The sequence below is a fragment of the Cupressus sempervirens genome, chromosome 10 (genome assembly GCF_028749045.1).
Source record: "Cupressus sempervirens isolate cs-2001-9-10 chromosome 10, ASM2874904v1, whole genome shotgun sequence".
Taxonomy (NCBI): domain Eukaryota; kingdom Viridiplantae; phylum Streptophyta; class Pinopsida; order Cupressales; family Cupressaceae; genus Cupressus; species Cupressus sempervirens.
This window is the reverse complement of record NC_143127.1, coordinates 803501761-803521312: the sequence shown is the minus strand read 5'-3', so window position 1 is coordinate 803521312 and position 19552 is coordinate 803501761.

The following is a 19552-nucleotide window of genomic DNA, read 5'->3' as shown; positions in this document are numbered from 1 at the left end:
TTTTCAAGTAAATACCAAGAGTAGCAAGAATAATACAATCGAATTGTATGAAAATGCCAGAGATGATGATGGTGGACGACCAAGAAGGGAAAAAGTAAATACAAATAAGAAGGGATATGGAATAACTAAAAAATATAGTAAGTGTGATCTATTGATTAAGAATTTTCAAATAGAATGGACCTCAATGTATCCATTCATTGAGCCTATGGACAATCCAATTAAAGGCGAGCCTATGGTAGAATGCAAATTTTATACAGGAGAATCTTGGGTCCTATGGAAATCTTGCATCAACCAAAAATACTTCCTTTGTTTTATGCTTTAGTCTGTTGATCAAGTGGACAATTTTACTATTCTAATGTACTTCATATGTGGGCATAGTTTCCTAAAGTACACCTACCATGGATCTCATGTTTTTGATTTAAGGTCTTAGTGTTTCCTCATTAGAGAGTTATCTTTCATTCTTTCTCAAGGCACGTTCATGGTTGACAGATTGAGTAGCATGTGATAATTTACATTGGCAAAGTTTGTGTTGTCTTGCAATCTCTTGTGGTTGCAGAGTGGCTTCTTGGATCACATACATACCTAATTTTAAGTCTACAACTCTTAGTTTGATTCATTGTGTGGTCGTTGATTTTCCCTTCAGGGTATGACCTATATCTTGTAATATGTTTCATTAATCTGATCTATCAGTCAACCTATGTGTCTTGATAGCTATATATTGAGCTATAGTTTGTAGTTAAAGGTATGCTTGATAGAAGAACATATCTGGAGGCTATCTTCTTGAGCTACTAAGCTTGTGTGTGAATTTTCTCTTGTAATTGAAGGCTGCAACCAGGTAGGCCTTATGCCCAAAAAATTATAATCGAATATCATTGGATATGCATATTGGCAATTGAATTTTGTTGTTTTCTATCATATATTATGTTGTTATTTCATGTGTGACTATAGCAAGTGGGTTTGGACCAATTCCTTGGAGTTCTCCCTACCTCCCTTATGTCAAGGTGGTATTAGAGTGAAGTGCTTTCCTTGTGGAGTTTTGTAATTTTGTGGAACCTTGATTTGGATTGGGTGTAGGGTGGAACACTTGGTATCTAACCTATAACTTGTAGAGGGTTATGATTCTAGTAGGAACTATTGTCAAGATGGTTTGAGGTAGAGAAAATGTGAATCACGCTATTATGGAAATGATGAGACAGATTGCAACTAGACTTGAAGTTGTTGAGACAACCTAGAGAAGAGTTATGCATATTGAAGATGTTAGTTATGAAAAAGTTGGAGTTGTAGTAGACCAAATCCATAATTTGAACAAGGTGATCAAAGATTCTTAAGATCTTAGACTAGAGTGAATGCTAGAAATCCTTTTGATCCTTCTTATTGTTATGGCAAGCTTGATATTGATGCCTTGTTGGATTGGATCTCTAAGATGGAAAACTATTTTGAGTATAAAGTATACTTATTGATAAGAAATTGAAGATGGAAGCTACTACGTTGAAAAGACATGCATCTCTTTGGTTGAAAAGCTTGGAAACTGATAGACAAAGAAGAAGAAAATAAAAGATTAATAATTGTGATAAGATGGCTGGCAAGATGAAAGGTGAATTCCTTCCTGGTGATTATCATGTTAGCTTGTTGAAGAAAATTCAAAATTTGAGACAAAAGGACATGACAATATAAGAGTATACTAAGGAATTTTACAAGTTAGACATCAGATCTAGACATGTGGATGATGAAGTGGAGAAGATTGCGAGGTACTTGAAAGATTTGAGGATTTCTATACAAGATGGAATTAGTTTAGTAAATATGGATAATATGGAAAAAGTATATCAGTTAGCCTTCAAAACTGAAGAAAACTTGGCTAAGAAACATGAGAAAACATAGAGAGTAAGAAGAAGTAGATTTTAGAGGAGTAAAGGTATATCTTATGGTAAAAGTAGAAGATCAGACAATGCAACTCAATACAAAGGTAAATCAATGTGGAAAGAAGAGATTGACCACAAAGGAAGAGGTAATTTTTCTAGAGGTAATTAGACCAGTTACATTAGGAATAGTTATAACTATAAGAGGCAAGATAGATCTTGGTTTAAAGATACTTACTTTAAATGTGGAGAAGAAGGTTACAAATCTTTTGAATGTCCTAATTGTGACAAGAAGTTATGTAGCAGTTAATAGAAATGCTTTGATTCAAGAAGATGCATCTAATTCACCTAATGGATCTTAGGAATGAGAGAATTTAATAATAGGAAGAACTTTGTGGAATGAAGAATTGAGAGAGGAACATGTTTTGAGGAAAAGTCTTTTCAAGACCAAATGTAAGATCAAAGGTAAATCATGTAGGGTAATTATCGAAAATGGCAGTTCAAATAATTTGGCATCTAAGGAATTGGTTTAAAAGTTGCAGTTGCATAGATTTAAGCACCCTAAGGATGAACATAAGTTACTAGTAAGAGAGCAATGTCTTTTGAAATTCAAGATTGGAAACTATTATGATAAATTCTCGTGTGATATTATGCCTATGGATTATTCTCATATCTTGTTGAGAAGACCTTGACAATATGATATACAAGATTTGCATGATGGTAGATTGAATCAGTATAATATTTGGGCCAATAGAAAGAAAAAAATTTTGTTGCCTTTGATTGAGAAACTTGAGGATGAACATTGGACAACTGTTAGAGTTTGTTTGGTTGAGGGAAATCAGTTTATCCAATATTTGAAGAAGTAGAATGTATGTTTTTCTTTGATCCCTAGAAATTCAAAAAAGAAAGATGAAATTGAGTATGCACCTCATATTGAATCCTTGTTGATAGAATTTCAAGATATCATTTCAAATAATGTGCCCGATGGATTGCCTCATCTTAGAAGTATTAGTCATTGTATGGATCGTATTCCTAGAGCTAGTAACAAATCATCACATAGATTGACACCTATAGAGAATGGAGAATTGAATAGAGAAGTTCAAGAATCATTGACAAAAGGTTTGATCAGAGAAAGATTGAGTACTTGTCCAATTCTAATTGTATTGATGCTTAAGAAGAATGAAGAATGTGCATTGAGTCTAGAGCTATAAATAAAATAACAATCAAATATAGGTTTCCTTTTCCTAGAATGGATGATATCATGGATTTCTTGAGTGGACTGAAGTATTTCACAAATATTGATTTAAAAAGTGGTTATCATAATATTAGAATCAAAGAAGGAGATGAGTGGAAGACTTCTTTTAAGACTAATGAAGGTTGGTATGAGTGGTTGGTTATGCCTTTTAGTCAAACTAATGCACGTAGTTATTTTATGAGGTTGATGAATGAAGTTCTTAAGAAATTCTTGAGTAAGTTTGTGATTGTTTGCCTTGATAATATTTTGATATTCAATAGGACCAAGGAAGAACATTTTATGCATATAAGACAAGTATTACAAAGACTTAAGGAAGAAATCTGTGGATCAATTTGAAGAAATACACTTTATGAAGGAATAGATTGCGTATCTTAGTTTTGCTATTTTTGTTTATCATTTGAAGATGGAACCTGAGAAGATCAACACTACTTTGGATTAGCCTACACTTGAGAATGTTGGCGAGGTTATGACTTTTCATGATTTGGCTAGTTTCTACAAAATGTTATCAAAAATTTCAGTTGAGTTTGTAATGTGATGAAAAAGACAATGAGAAAGGATAAAAATGAATTCAAATGGACACATGGAGTGGATAAAATATTTGAAACATTGGAGCAAAAGTTTGCAACATTACTTTTGTCCTCTTTGCCTAATTTTACTATTTTTTTTCAAGTTGACTATGATGCATGGAAATGCGATTGGAGTTGTTTTAAGTCAAGAAGGTAAACCTATTTATTTTTGAAATGAGAAGTTGAATGATTCTAAGAAGAAATATTTAGTCTATGATCAAAAGTTCTATATGTTTGTTCAAGCTTTGAAGAAATGGAGACATTACTCGATGCCTATGAATTTGTATTATATACTAATCATAAAGATTTGCAATACTTGGGTAGTTAGAATAAGTTGAGTAAGAGACATATGGAATAGGTTGAGTATTTACATAATTTTACTTTTGTGTTGAAGCATAGGAGTAGAAAGTCAAATAGGGTAGTAGATGCATTAAAAAAAAGAAGGAATTTGTTAATAGAGATGAGAATTGAGCTACTTAGTTTTGATGATCTGAAGAACTTGTATGAAATTAATCTTGGTTTTGTAGAACCTTGGAAGACTTGTAAGACACTTGTAATAAATAATTAGAGTAAGTGGGTTGATTATTTCATTTTGGAAGACATGTTTTTCAAATAAATTCAATTATGTATACCTAGATGGTCTATGAGGGATACCATTATAAAAGAGAAGCATAGTGGAGGACTTGCAGGATGTTTTGGGATTGATAAGATGATGAGTTTAATCTTTGAGATATATTTTTAGTCATGAATGCATAAGGATGTTCATAAATTTGTGAGAAGTTACAAAATTTGTCAAGTTGCTAAAGGAACAAGCCATAAAATTGGTTTGTATACACTTTTGGTCATTCCTTGTAAACCTTGGGAAGATTTCAGTATGGATTTTGTTCTTGGATTACCTAGAACTTAGAGAGGTAATGATTCTATCTTTATTGTTGATTGATTGATTATATAAGAAGATTCATTGCATACCATATAAGAAGACATAAGATGCAACACAAATAGAAGATTTATTCTTCAAGGAGATTGTGAGATTGCATGGGTTGCCTATATCTATTGTTTCTTAAAGAGATACTAAGTTTACTAGTTATTTCTAGAAGACACTTGGAAGAGGTTGAATACTGAATTGAAGTTTAGTTCTACATTTCATCCACAAACATAGGGATAGATTAAAGTTGTAAATAGGAGTTTGGGTAACTTTTTGAAATGTTTTATTGGAGATAAACTTGATAATTAGGATTTGATATTGGCATAAGAAAAGTTTGCATATAGAAATTATATGAACAAAAGTACTAAGAAGACACCTTTCAAGATTGTTAATGCATACATCCTAGAGAAGCAATTGAATTAAGAAATCTAGGTCATGAAGGAAAGAGAAGTGTTGAAACAAAGGAATACCTTGATTTCATGAAATCTTTGCATGAGGAAGTGAAATATAACTCAAAACACAACTTAATAAAAAATATAAGGATAAAGCATATATGAGGAAGAGACATAAGAATTTTGAGGTTGGAGATGAAGTGATGCTTCATTTGAAGAAGAATATATTTCCTCTTGGTACTTATAACAAGCTAAAGATGAGGAAGTTTGGCCCTTGTAAGATCTTGAATAAATTTGATAGTGGTAATGCTTTTGAAGTTGAATTTCTCGAGGACATGGATATTTTGCCTATATTCAATATTTGAGAGATATATAAGTAATTTGAGTTTGATGATGAAACAATTGATGGTCTTAATTATCCTAAGAAGTAGATAGGAGGAATTGAGGTGATTTTGGACACAACAATTAGTAAGAGCACCAGAGGAAAGGATTACATGGAGTATTTCATTCAGTGGAAGAATAAACTTGTTGAAGATAGTACACACATTTATTAGTTTGAGTTGGACAATTATATTTTTTCTTAAATTGTTCATGTTCCCTAATATGGGAATCACGTTCTCATTTACCTCTAATGTTTGATGTAGGAAAATCTTGGGTTCTTTGGCAATCTTGCATCAACAAAAATATATTTTATTTTATTTTACACTTTAGTTTGTTCATTGAATGAATAGTCTTATTGTTTTGGTTTACTTCATCTGCAAACATAGTTTCCTAAAGTGAACCTATCATGGTTATCATGCCTTTGATTGTAGGTCTTAGCGTTTCAACATTAGAGAGTTATCTTTCATTATTTCTTGAGGATTTTTCTTGGCTAGCACATCGAGTAACATGTGGTAATTTTCATTGACAAAGTTTGTGTTGCCTTGTGATCTTCCATGACTTCGGGAGTGGTTTCTTGGATCAAGTGTAGACTCTTAGTTTTTTTAATTGTGTGGTTGTTGATTTTCACTTTGGAACAAGACCTATATTTTGTAATACATTTCATAAATGTAATCTATCAGCTAACTTGTGTATCCTAATATATTTATATTAAGATATAGTTTGTACTTAGAGGTATTCTTGATAAAAGAACATATATGAACTCTACCTTCTTGAGCTGCTAAGATTGTATGTGGATTTTCTCTTGTAATTGAAGTTTGTAACCAAGTAGGCCTTATGCATGGTAAATTATAATTAAATATCACTAGATCTGCATACTGGCAATTGAATTCTATTATTTCATGTCATATCTTATGTTGTACTTATATGTGTCACTTTAGAAAGTAGGTTTGGAGAAACCTTGAGTTCTCCTTACGTCCCTTATGCCAATATGTAAGTGCAATGATCCTCAATGAAGACAAGAATTAATCAGTGTATTATAATATATTCTTATAATGAGAATGTCATCATAGATTATAATCAATATAGATAACAAATCCATTTATAACCAAACATTCAATGTAAATAATTAGTCCATTAATAATCAACATAATTAATATGGTAAACCCTATACACTCAAACATTACCAAACAATATAAAACCATTATTAATAAATATCTCTAAGAAATATATACTTATTTTATAGATGATAGGGCCGATAATTCTTAACTAAGAATGGGTTGATTTAAAGGGGACTCACCTTGTGGATCCAATGTTATAAACCCTGAATCGTTCACTAAAGATAGGAAAGAGAAAAAATGTTGGAAGAACCATCGAACAAGAGCTCTGATAGAGCTCGAGTCCCTACATTTTGTCAAAAGAGAAGATTGTCTTTTTGTAGTTTAAGCATAGTCATTGAATAGCTAAGATAAACATGAAAACTTATCACAAGAAACATTAACAAACATTTGCAAAGTATGGATGCTTAGGTTAGCAAACATTTATTATAAAATAATTTTTTTATTATTTAATAAGATTACAATTCACAATTTGAAAAGACATTTTTAACAATCACAAGAAATAGAAACTTTTTTCAATAAAAATAGTTTTACTTTAGTAATAATTTTTCAAACTTGAATAATATGTTTATAAAAGTTTAAAGCTAAATAATATGTTTGAAATTAAAAATACTATTACTTTAATTTTAGAATTTGTAATGATTTGTATGCATTTTGAGAAACCATAATAATATATAATTAACAAAATTTAGTTTAATTTTAAAAATTAAAAAGGTTTGCATGGAAAAGTGAAAATTAAAATAGACTTATTACATTTATGTGTCAAAAAATAATGATTACATTAAACTTACATTTTAGTTTTAATATCTACACCTTAATTTTAAATTTATCCCAAATTTCCTACAATAAAAATAAAATGAATGCTTATTAAATTCAAAAGTATATTAATAATATATTTTATTTGGATAATATTAAAAAAATAGAAACCCCAAATAATTATTTGCATTATTCACTCGTAAAATAATAGAATTATTGTAATTAAAACACTAGTGCTTATTACCATTTCAATCATATATAATATGTTAAAAATTCTTAATAATTATAACTAAACAACATGTTGGAAACTACAATTAGAACAATTATTATGTTATCATTGATGTCAAACCTTACTAGTAAGACATTTACTAACAATGTAGAGTGCCATATCTATTGATTTATGAAGATGATTTGAACATAGAGATAACTAGACAAACTAGTGAAGTTGTTGAGAAAAGAGGAGTAAGTATGTTGGAATTACGATGGACACTTGATTAATTAGCCTTTGACAAGATAATGTGTTGCTTAATCATCATATGAAGTAGAGAAGACAATCAGCTTGAAGTATAAAAGGAATGATTGAAGTAAGTCAAGAAGATATATAAAACACAAGCTTGACAAAGTACCTGTTTCACTAGGTCAATGAAGCAGAAGATTAATGAACTTAAGTAGAAGCTGAGTAGAACAACATTATCTGACTAATAGTTGTGATCGAACGAGAGAAAGAAAAAATGAAGTAGCAACAGAGCATAATGAGGATTGAGTGATGGATTGAATATTAGAGATTGAGCTACCTAGTGTTGACCGAGAAGAACAACACAGTGATGACCAAGTGTTAGAAAAATAACAGTTTGTGAAAGAATCAAATTTTGAAGTCGACATAGTTGATTTTTTGGATTGGTCAAAACACATGAATGATAAGGATTGATGAGTTGGTGTATTTAATGCAAGAATTGAGTTTGTTAAAAAATCTAAGACAAGGATTTAAAGAGAAGTTTCATGAAAGGAGTAGAAGGAAAAATTTAACGAATCTAATCAAACCCTAAGATCTATGGTGATGTTTAAGCAAAAAAAGATCAAAGATATATATTTAAGGAGGCACAAGGGACATTTTGAGAGGGTTGGTTTGTTGTTGATTGGTGATTTTGTGAAGCATAATGAAGAACAGAGTAGTAGTGGAAAAGTGAGAAGTTTGGTTAAGTTTGATTGCTTGAAGGGTTGCCAAGAAGATCAAAGATGGAGATTATAATCAAGTCCAGTCAATGAACCAACAAATGAGCCGAATGTTTATTTGAATTTGCAAAGTGAGTTGTATCTTAATAGATCAAACTTAGTCGTTACTTTCTAACCATTGTGGTAGTAAAATCCTTTAATCAAGGTTGACCTAAGAGTCATTGTGATATTGCCATCAAGATTTAACTATGTGATTTTGAGTCAAACTCATTGACCCATGTTTCTTGAGTAGTGATTCAACATGAATCCATCTCTCATGAGAATAAATGGAACACTTAGCACTCATTGGATATAGGTGATCCTCACACGGGTGAAGCACCAAGACTTCCCGAGAGCTCACCCATCCCAATACTACTCCAACCTGAGTGCACTTAACTATGGAGTTTCCTCCATGGTTAAACCCAAAGCTTGCAACCCATTTGCAAAACCTTCACCAAGTGTTGTGACTTATGAACCATTCATTAGAAAGCCCCTTAAGCTCACCAATTGATAAGTAGGAGATAATTTCCATAGCAAGTCAAACTGTGATATTGCTATTAAGATTTAACTATGTGATTTTGAGTCAAACTCATTAACTCATGTTTCATGAGTAGTAATTCAACATGAATCCATCTCTCATGAGAATAAATGAAACTCTTAGCACTCATTAAATCTAGGTGATGCTCATAGGGGTGAAGCACCGAGACTTCTCGGGAGGTCACCCATTCCAGTACTACTCCAATGTGAGCGCGCTTAACTACAGAGTTTCCTCCATGGTTAAACCCAAAGCTTGAAACCCCATTTTCAAAACCTTCACCAAGTGTTGTGCCTTATGAACCATTCATTAGAAAGCCCCTTAAGCTCATCAATTGATAAGTAGGAGATAATTTCCACAACAAGTCAAATTGTGATATTACTATTAGGATTTAATTGTGTGATTTTGAGTCAAACTCATTGACCCATGTTTCATGAGCAGTGATTCAACATGAATCCATCTCTCATGAGAATAAATGGAACACTTAGTGCTCATTGGATCTAGGTGATGCTCACAAGGGTGAAGCACCGAGACTTCTCGGAAGGTCACCCATCCCAGTACTACTCCAGCTTGAGCGTGCTTAATTTGTAAATCTTTTAATCAAGGTGACATTCTAATAGAATGATATAAAGACCTCTAACTAGGACACACCTAATAGGGTAATTAAGTTATTTAATAAGGCCACACCTAACAATGTGTTTTGTAACCTTTAATAGGGTTGGCTCTTAACCAAGCTCAGTTCAGAAGAGTGAAAATGTGGTAGCATGTTACTTGGTGGTTTTTACCAAATTGAGTTTCCACGTTAAATCTTGGTGTCATATATGTGTGAATGTTATTTTCATGATGCATGCTATTTACCATCAATTTATTACTATTAGTCATTATATAATAAAAAAAGAGCTAAGTGATGAATGAATAAGTTAAGTTGCTAACGAGTTGCTATATTGGTTGAGTAGTTTATGAGTTTGAATAAGTTGTTTGAAGTTAGTAAAAGTTGAATTGGTACATCTAGACCTACGGATAACTGATTCACCCTCCCCACTCTCCTGAGTTATTCTATTATTAGAACACAACATAATTACAAGTCAATACCATTTTTTTAGTAAATTCTACACATGACAAATGTATATATTGGAAAATAAAATTAATGGACTAAAATTTATAACCTATTCAAATTGCATGACGATTGTATTTCACCAACCGTATTACACCATATGATTCTTTGAGTCAATTTGTATTGATATTTTTATTTTTTAATATATCTTTTTATTCTAGGGATGAAGTACGATACTTTCAATCAATTTGGGAAAAAGATGAAAAATTAGCTAAAAAGTCTCTGTGTATCAGGGGTCAATGGAAACCAAAAAAACCCTCATTTGTAGCATGAAATTCTAGAAGGAAAGATGAAGAAGAAGAGGACAAAATGAGATTTAGCAGTTTGGGTTAGGTTTTGTTGGTGTAAATAAATATTCACTATTTACACTTTACTTAAGTTTACTTAGGTCGATGCATTATTTTATTATTTATTAGTTTGACACCTAGGAGTTTGCGTACTCATATGAGTTGTCATGTTGACAACATTGGAGTAAGAAACTCTAATTCAGCACATGGTGTCTACAACACTGGAGTTTGCATAATTAACTGAGTTTTCATGTTGACAACATAGTTATTTACACTCTTAATTAAGCACATGGTGTCTACAACATAATTTTATGTGCTACACCTTTGTAGGCTTATCCTCTCATCATTGCACTTACTCTTGTGCTTAATGGAGGATAATCCACTCCTAGTGGACATGTGCTTGGTTGTAAGACTTATCAGTGTGTTGACTCCTAGACATTCTAGAACCATTCCAGAGGCCTTTATATTCAAGCACTCCTAGTGTGTTCATATACATGCTATTACATTAATTTATTTTGATATTGTTATGTTGATCATACTTTGGTCTATTCTATGCTTGTGCTTGAGTTCCTTGATCTTGGGTGATTTTTCCCTAAGGCAAATTCTTACATGGTATCAGAGCTAAGAGTATTTCTCTTCACATAGCCATTGGAGACCATCTTGTTGCCTTACCTCTTGAAGGACTTCGATTTAGATTCAGAGTATCGCAGTCATTGGGAGAGTCTAGAACCAAAGCAGACCTTGCCATTGTGTTTGGAATGTTGATTCAGTGAAATTTGACTATAAATTCACCTACCTTAGGCCATAGTTGAATTTGAGGAATTTTTTTTTTGCAAATTGGCACCCAAAGGCCTAGTTTGCAAATTTGGTACAATCATTTATTAGATCTGCAAGTTTATTTTTCAGATCTACCATTTTTTGGATTTATTTTCTCTGCAATTTCAATCTGCATTTTTTTGCAAATTTTTGAATTTTTTTTGGTCTACTAGGCCTGCAAAGAATTTTTTTTTGTAGGAACTGGGTGGTGAAATCCTGACCCCCGCAGGGAATATTCTATCATGACACAAATAATATTTTGTTAAATTTCAACATATTCCATTCTCATTAATGGCAGGTCTTATCAACAAATTCAACCACAACTCACTCATAACCGTTGACCACAAACCACAACGATCACTTAAACATCCAACGGCCAAGTCCTTCACTTGTGGTGGCTCTTCATTTGAATAGGGCAACACTGTGTGTTTTTTAACACATTAAAAATCAACCACACAATCTATGTGGGATTAAATTTATCCCACTGCCAACACTTAAAATTGTCTGCCAACCAAAGATTCAATGTCGGCCATCGTTCATATCCCTTGCTAGCTATCTTACATCCTTTGGTGCCTAGAAACATCCAACTTTGGTGCCCACCACCTACAAAACTCCAGTGCCTAGCAACATCCAACTCTAGCACCCGCCACCTACGAAACTCCTGCACCTAGCAACATCTAACTCCATCGTTGGATTATGTACAATCAATCACTGATCCTTTTCTAGCAACTGCTGCTTCCACTGCCAGCATCCGCAAAACTTTCTAGTGTCAGCTAAGACTCATATCCATAGAGTGCCACATGGAGCCACCTCAACTCCAAGATCAGCTTCGACATTACCACATAGTGCTTCAACAACCCACCACATAGACAATGTCATCAGACCCTTGACATATCAACAAAACACATAGGAGCCATGTCATTACGGTTGTACAATTTGATTAAGCCTGCCACATCAGCCCTCAGCCCTATCCATACCTATCTGTACTACTAATGTCAGCATTTGACATCAACTAACACATTATCCAAGGGGCCAAATTTTTGCTGACATCATCAAATTACTGTCTTAAATTTCACAGCTATCTGACCATCACTTCCAAGAAAATTTGAACTATTGCGACGGTCATTTGACCATCAAATTTAACCTCATAGGTTGCTGATCAAACCCCTCTCTAGATTGATTTTTGATTTGACAGTCCAACTTTGGGAGGCCATATCTTAGTCATCCAAACACCAAATCAGGTGCAATTTTTTTGATTTTGAGTAAAATTTCCTAAACTTTTCAATGGTGCTATTCTTTTCTAGTTTTGGTGCACGAATTTTTCAAAAATTACATTTTTTGGTGATTGTACCTATCCAATCCTACATTTTGCAACTTCAAACACTCCATACAAGCTCATTTGGACACATATTTAGATTCTATTTTTTTTAAAGTGCTTAATTTTTTGTCTACTTTTCAGATCTACAATCATATTATAGGGTTGTGTGGACAAAAATATAACTTTTAGAATTAGGTCCTTTTCTGCATTGTATTATTTTAATTGCTCTTCAAAATTGTTGTACATTTGAGCTACAATGCTTAGTGCCAAATTTGAACCTCAAAAGGCAGTTGTAGATAGAAAAATTAGAAGTCCACTCTTGTCCATTTTGACAACTGGCCCACTGTAAATGCACTACATAAAAAGTGCCAAAAGCATCATTTTTGGGGGGGTCTTTTGATTGAGTGAATAGGGGGGGGGTGTGTCTCTTGTGTTCTTGTGTCTCTTTCTCTCTTGTACTCTTTTATTTTTCTACGTCACCGGTTCACCAAAAACTCCACTTCTAACTTCACACAATTATACTACATGGAAAGATATTGTATGGCATAGATTAATGGAAAAAGGTTTAAATCTATATGTTGATGGTACAATTACCAAACCCACTGATGCTAAAACACTAGTTGATTGGAAAATCAAAGACAATTAGGCTTTAGGAATTATCAGGAGTTGTGTTCATAGAGATCTCTTCTTCCACGTTTCCAGCTTTAAGGAAGCTAAGGATGCTTGGGACAAACTTGAAGGGTTATATGGTAAGGTGGATGAGGAAAAGAGATACCGGATTGAGGATGATCTACTTCTCTCGGATCCTAAGAATTTTGACACAATTCAAGACTATATCAACAAAGCCAATGAATTGAGAGCACTACTTAAAGATTGTGGTAATCCCATGAAAAATGATAGATTGATTCATCACATCTTGAAGAGGCTACCTTCAGAGTATGCATCTTTTGTTTCAAGTTACAACACTCATAGGTTGACCATAGGAAGTGCCTTCACTAAGCCTTCATTTGATGCATTTGCAAAAAAGTTGATGTTGGAACAATCCAAGTTGATAGATATGGGAATTCTCAAGTCATCAAAGATAAAAGAATTGGTGGCTAGCAATGAGAACCAATCAAATCAACAAGGCAAAAGTTCAAACAAACAACAAGAAAAAGTAGTGGAAGCAAAAATCACAATCAGAGACACAACAATCTTCCTCCTCTCAACAAGGCAATTCTTCTTCCAACAAGAAGGGAAATAATGATAAGAAGGACAAACTATTTTGTGCATGTTGCAAGAAACCAAATCATGATGAGCATCATTGCAAGACTAAGAGAATAGATGAGTTGGAAAACCTACTTAGGAAGAACAAAATCAATGTGTCAAATACTTCCAAGGATTCAACTCCACCCACTTCAAAGGGAAAAGGGCAAGCACTTATGGCTGTTTCAAGTTCTTCAGCAGAATGGATTCTTGACACAGGTGCCTCATATCATATGGGTTCTTCAAAAGGAGACTTTTCTTCATTAAAGCAATCTAAGGTATTGCACATCTTTGTAGGAGATGATACAAAAATGCAAGTTGAAGGGAAAGGACAAGTTGAGATGGAAAATGGAGAGTTCAAAGAAGTTCTCTATGTTCCCAACCTTAGCTCTAATCTCCTTTCAATGTACCAAATCACTCACTATGGAAATGGCAATAAAGTTGAGTTCCTTCCTGATTTAGTAATGGTGTGCAATCTTAAAGATGATTCATTGGTTGCAGTGGGTAAAGTCAATCATCACAAAAGGCTTTATTCTCTTCCTTCCTGATTTAATAATGGTGCGCAATCTTAAAGATGATTCATTGGTTGTAGTGTGTAAAGTCAATCATCACAAAAGGCTTTATTCTTTCTCCCACTTTGTGCCTAAGTCTCCTTCACATGCCTTGTTGACACAATCTCATTCACAAAGAAAATTATGGCATGAGCGGTATGGACATCTTGCCTTCTGCTATCTTCATCAACTTTTCTCAAACAATATGGTCAAAGGTCTACCTACAATCAACTTTTCTAAGGGTGAATGTTCAACTTGTTCAATGGATATGCATCTAGAAGAGAAGATTGATAAAGGGAAGTCTTGGAGAGCATCAGTCACTCTTAAGTTGGTTAACATAGCTCTAGCAAGTCCTTTTGCAGTAACATCAGTTAGCTAGGGTCGCTACATCCTCACTTTCATTGACAACTTTTCACACTACACATGGATCTACTTTCTTGATCATGAGAATGAAGTGTTTGATAAGTTTCTAGCCTTCAAGAGTCATGTCAAGAAGTAATCAAGTAAAGCCATCAAGGTTCTTTTTATGGATAATGAAATCAGATATGTGAATTCAAGACAGATATTTTTGTGAACTTGAGGGCATTCATCTTCAGAATCTAGTAGCATTCAGTTTGCAAAAGACAAATGTTGCAGAAATGAGGACTAGAAATCTTAAGTCTATGGCAAGTTGCATGATTCAAGCTAAGTATCTTGATCCATCACTTGAAGTCGAAGCTATAAGTAGTGCCAATCACATACTTAATAGGTCTCCTCATAATGCCTTAGATGGAAAGACTCCTTTTGAGGCATGGTGTGGTAGAAAACTAGTTGTGAAATACTTTAGAGTTTTTGGTTGTCTAGCATGGGAAAACATATCTTCTAGGGAACTCAAGGAACCACCACCTAGACCTGATAGTGACAACAGTGATAGTAATTCAATAGATTCAGATATGTAAAACAAAACATCACAACATCAGCACATTCCACATGCATACATTGCTACAGTGATAGGTCCATGTAATCCAACACAGTTGGGTACACCTTGTCTTCTAGTTCCAGCATCAGGGGATGACTACATAGCAGATATTTCAGGTTTGTTTGTGGAGTCATACATAGAAAATTTGGGAGACATCATTGATGATATACATCTTCTCTTTGATGAAGAAGATCCTTCTTTAGTTGTTGTGAGGGCTCACTCTGATCCTCTTGTCCATTCTCTACATGATCAGTCTTTCCAGGTTGATATGATTCTGGATCCTTATGTATAGAAGTTGTAGCAGGTCTCTTTATCATTTGAGAGATAGATGGTTCTTTGGAATATGTTCTACATCCATCCTTGCTAAATCTAACATTGTTCTTTTCAGTAGTATTAGAAGGGGCGATAGTCAATATCAACACAGGGACAGTTGAGTAGGTTTTAGAGACCATTCATCATCAGGATTCTTTCTACACATTGGAGAAGCATCTCATATGTACCTATGATATTGTTTCTTCCAAAGGGGAGGAACACTATTAAGCAATCATGGATCAACTTCTATATCGGAGCAGCTATCATTGATCGACATTCTATATTGGGGGGGACTACCTTGTCTCCTTTCTTCTTCTTCTTCTCTCTTATGGGGGGACCTTTTCCTCTTTTTGGATTGTGTTCTTCTCATACTTCTCTATTGTATATACTTGATGTATGTCATAATGGGGGGGTCTTGATTACTCCATCCATCCATGCATCTTGATTTTACATCTCTCTTTTTTGGGGAGGGTTTTTTCCATGAGCTTTTCCCTATTTCTCTACTTTATGAGAGATTTCATTGCATTTTGTACATGGGTACTTAACATGGCCTAGTAGCCGGGACCCATCTTGCATTTTCATCCTAGCTTTTGTGAGATTAAGTGCATTCCCCTAAGTTGTACTTAAGGGGGGTTGTTGGTGTAAATAAATATTCACTATTCACACTTTACTTAAGTTTACTTAGGTCAATGCATTATTTTATTATTTATTAGTTTGACACCTAGGAGTTTGCATACTCATATGAGTTGTCATGTTGACAACACAATTATTCTCACTCTTAATTAAGCACATGGTGTCTACAACATAATTTTACATGCTACACCTTTGTAGGCTTATCCTCTCATCATCGCACTTACTCCTATGCTTAATGAAGGATAATCCACTCCTAGTGGACATGTATTTGGTTGTAAGACTTATTAGTGTGCTGACTCCTAGACATTCTAGAACCATTATAGAGGCCTTTATATTCAGGCACTCCTAGTGTGTATGTACATGCAATTACATCAATTCATTTTGATATTGCTATTCTAATCATACTTTGGTCTATTATGTGCTTGTGCTTGAGTTCCTTGATCTTGGGTGATTTTTCCCTAAGCCAAATTCCTATAGGTTTTAATGGTTGTTTTAGGATAAAGTACTCCAACTTATATTAATTGATAGATCTTCTAGAATAGATCAAATTAAATCATGGAGATAGATATAGAGATTTTAGGCAATTTGAGTAAAAAATGATGGAGAAGGGAAAGATAAGCTAGAACTATGGTGATTTAGGGACAAACATAGTTAGGAGCTTCTTCAAATTGATATAGGGTGTTGAACCTCTTTCACCTAGTGGATGAAACACAAATATCACATGTGCATACATAGCATGAAGATCATGGCCAAAACCATGTTGCCTCAGTTAGATAAGACCTATGATAATAGGCTTGCTAACACAACAAGAAGTCTAGGTTTGCACTTGTTGAGCACAATCTCAGCCAGTTAAAAAGCAATATGCCTTAGATTGTAAAATATTGCCGCAATGCCATACTCTGAGATCTGGATTCATCATGCACTATAGTGCCTTGAGAAGTCACAGAATTGGAAGAAGGAACAAAAGCAAAGTATCTAGTAAAGACTGCAAATTCATTGTAAAGTGTGTGGTGAAGACTGCAAATGAACAATACTATGTTAGACATGTTTGGTCCCATGGATTTGGCCTACAGGATGAATCTATCCATGGGTGGGGGTGGGGATTTGTATTTTTTGGAAGAAGATCCTTTTGAGAATTATGGAATTTGAAGAACATTCCACATATTTATTTCTCTATTTTTTTGTGTCTAAAATTTAATTTACCCCTAGCAAAATTGCTAGTGAGCAATAAAAAAAAGAAATTAGTGATTAAAATTAATTAAAAAATAAACAATTTTTAAACTTTAGAAGTTTATTAGTTTTGGATATAAAAAATAATTATCTAAGACAATTGGGAATAGTAGTTCCCCCTATAGATAGGCAGGGACTAATACGTGGAGGTGGACATGATAAACAAATAAAAGGATAGAAAAAATACATTCTTATAAAAGAGAAGCACTATAAATGAAGGTGAAAGGAGATACTTTTTTATTGAATAAAGAAAGGTATCAGTCAAATCATATAGTAGAGTCTAAGTGAAACTAGAGAAATCCAAAATTATAAGGGACATGGACATTAGTCCCTTCTTGGGATGCATAAGGATTTGCAAATGGTCAAAACATTTAGAGGTATGGATTAATAGAAGGTATGTCTCATTGTTCTTTATGATAATTATTTTTTGAATAGATATTATAATGTGATCATTTTTTTATGATAATAGATAATTTTATAAAATTAAGTTTATTATAATCAATTAGGATTGCTAATATGGTTATATGAATATTTTGTATTTCATAAGCATTATGGGAAAAGAGATTTATTCAAATTCTAATAGTGTCGGTATGAGATATTGATATAATCTCTATTTGACTAACATGATTAAGATTGTTATAATTTCTATAGTGTTAGTATGAGAGATTTCTATAATTTCTATTGTCAAAATGAGAGATTGATATAATCTTCACCTGGACTTACATGACTAAGATTTCTACAATGTTAGTATGAGAGATTACTATAATTTCCATTTGACTGACATGCCTGAGATTGATATAATATCCATGTGCCAGAATATTCTGATGAGGCAACATATGCATATGTGTTAAGAGCCCTGGATAGATATTACCTCATCTAGGAAGAATCTTAAAGGGAGGACTCTAGAGAAGGTGGAAAAGTAACTGAGGGTATTAGAATCAATGATATATCATTCAAGACCCAAAGATCCTCAGAGAATTACTAATCCCAATTTGGAGACATCTTTAAGGTTTGGAGTTATGATAGAGGGTAGAATATTTGATGTAGTGCAAGGTAGGAAAATCTCCAAAGGAGATGTTCTAGCCCCCAACAAATAACCACACAAAACAAGATATACGATCTGATACCAAACACAACTCTTTATCCATAAAATAACTAATTACATGCAATTATTTGGGTTGTAAGGATTTCTCAATTATGGCCAAATACAAAGAAAGTAATAGTTCTAAAAGATCCTTCAAGATCCAATCCAAACCTAGCTAGCCTAGATCTATAACATAACAACAATACGGTAGAAACCTCCAACGAGATCTAAACTTGTGCTTCCAAGCCATCAAGCAACCTCCTTGTTTTCCAAGCCTCATCCACTAGCTCTTCTTAACTTCCCTATCTTAGCTACTTCTCCATTAATGATGTAGAATCCTCCAATAATCTGCCATACTAATTTCTACATCAACCCAAGCTCCTTATATAGCCAACTAAGCCACAAGTTTGCTAGTCAAGCAATTAATTATAATATAGATCCAACCTTGGAAGAGTAAACCAAAACTATAACAAATATGAAAAAAAATCAATGCTAAGTTCTATTTAGGTCCACACAAGATCCAAGAACATGTCCTTAACTTAGAAAGATCCCATTTCATCATACAAAACCACAAAATATGAAAAATTCCACGTTTTATGTGAAATTGGCTAAAAATTGATACCTGAGGAAAACGACGATATCTCCCAACTCTGGATGAATTAAGATTTGTGCTCTTAACTATAGGTAGTATTTTAGGTCCTATTTAAGACCCTAACTTCAAAAAGGTTAATTCATTAAGGATCAATGGCTACATGATGCACAAATAAGACACAGGAAATAGAAATTACAACTCCAATAGAAAGGTAAAACAACTCCAACTTAAACATTATGCATCAAATCCTTAATAACTCTTTAGGAAAAGGTTACCCAATAGGTATCAAACACATCCCTAACCTCAAAAAGAATAACTCTAAAAACTCCAAGCTCAATGCTCCTACATCAGACTACCTAGGTAAATAGAAAAGTATGTCCCATACTTTGATGCACAGAGAAACATTTGTAACCATATTC